The following is a 2,095-nucleotide window of genomic DNA, read 5'->3' as shown; positions in this document are numbered from 1 at the left end:
CCAAGAAGGAAAATAATTTGATTAATCTTTACCAGAAAACGCGCAGGAGTTTGTTCCGGTTTGAAGGATGCACAATTAAGCTTACTGAGTGGCCTTGCATTGCTTGCCTTTACGTTTCGCGTTAGGCTTGCTGAGTGGCTTATGTTTATTCTGATGTTTACTCTCAAAGATTTTTAAAGATTCCCTTGTACGATTTTGTTAAGCACTGTATCTTTTATATATTTATTGCATTGATGTTGGTGATCTATTGTTTATTTATTTCCTTATTAAGATACTTGGGAGCCATGTGAAGTTGTCCTATTTTTCCTAATTTCACCATTGGCCATCCTCACTTCAACACCTCTTGACTCACTTTGGTTCGTATAGTGATGAGCATTGTTAATTCAGCTATTTCTGTTAATATTTGCATTTTACCAGTGTGGTTATAGCTATTATCCACCTCATCATAATCTTCGACGCCGTCATCGTGAACATCATCATCTTCATTCTGATCATTGTCATCGGCATCGTCATCATGATCACCATACTCATCCTTATGATTATCATGATCATCCTATTATTACCATTATCGTTATCGTACCATCATTATCAGCCTTAATGTCATCGCCATCATCCCAATCATTATCAACACAATTATCATAGCAATTATTAATAACAGCACCACCATACGAGCACCATCATCACAGCCATCACCATAACAATATCCTCACCATATTCAGCCTGGTCCAGATTTTCTCTTTCCCCTTGTCGTCTAAAGTGCAGCAGGATTAAAGAGATTTTTCTCTTTGTAAATACAGTTTTTATCAAACTTGAATTAAGCTACAAATCCATCTGAGATGTTTGAGCGAAACACTTCTCCCCTTTCGTCTATAAAAACACAGACAGACAAAGACAGAGACGAAGAGAGACAACAAACAGAAGCACAGACAAGTGAGTAGAGAGACAGAATTTGAACGGACAAGTAAGTAAAATGACAAAAATGGATTGTCAATCAATCAACCGGAAGTTCCCCGTGAGTTTACCGGCGTGGCAGGTAAGGGGCCCCGGGGGAATGGTGGGGGGGGGATGAGTCATCGTTAATTCTAGGGTCGCGATACACTCCACATGGCTGGCTGGTTGCGGCCTGTGTACTTCGTTCCGCGTAGTCTTTTGACGGGACAGGGAGGTGGGGAGGAAGGAGGGGGGAGGGGGAGGGAGACGGGGGTAAGGGGATTAGTGTGTGTGTGTGTGTGTGTGTGTGTGTGTGTGTGTGTGTGTGTGTGTGTGTGTGTGTGTGTGTGTGTGTGTGTGTGTGTGCGTGTGGTTTATAGTACACTGACATTAAATTAAAGAAGGAAACTGTACGCCCCGAGACGGTAGAGGTGTGGAAGCCATTGCCATCATTATAATGATAACTCCCGGGCGTATACTGTGACCAGATCGAAAGTGGACAGACACGACCAGAACCAGCATGATGATTAAGGCAAACAGGGTGATTTATGTTTATTTGTTAAAGAAAAGAGCTAGGCAGCTAAATACATATGCGCCATGATATATAGAGACATTAATATTCACCAGCGAATATAGTGAAATATGCTAACACTTAACACAGTCAAAGGGAAAATGTAGTATATTTTTACCACAGTAAACAGTAAACATAGCTTTTATTACACACACACACACAAATCTATACAGTGGCTACAGTAAACAGTAAACATAGAGGTCACACACAGACCACAACAGAAACCAGTGGCGCATGTACACCACAGCAGGAAGGAAAAGGCGTGTACATGTTAACAAAGGGGAGTGTGTGATATATGTGCACGTACATCACAATAGGCACTGATACGCTGTATATGCTCGCCATAGTAGCCGGGGATAAGATTACGCCCCAGCCACAGGGGATGCGCGCGAGATGTGTGCAGGAGCCACGGACATGTGTAAGAGCCACTTGGAGGTTGTTTTACAGTCTTGCGAGCGGGGGGGGGGGGGGGGTATCGGGTTACGTAAGTGGATAGGGAATAAGGGGGCAAGGAAAGGTATAAAAAGAGAGGATGAAGGAAGAAAAAGAAGAACGTTATGGTCTGGATTTTTTAAGCATAGGCAAGAGGTCTTC

The sequence above is a fragment of the Penaeus chinensis genome, chromosome 27 (assembly GCF_019202785.1).
Source record: "Penaeus chinensis breed Huanghai No. 1 chromosome 27, ASM1920278v2, whole genome shotgun sequence".
Classification (NCBI taxonomy): domain Eukaryota; kingdom Metazoa; phylum Arthropoda; class Malacostraca; order Decapoda; family Penaeidae; genus Penaeus; species Penaeus chinensis.
This window is presented reverse-complemented; position numbering follows the sequence as displayed.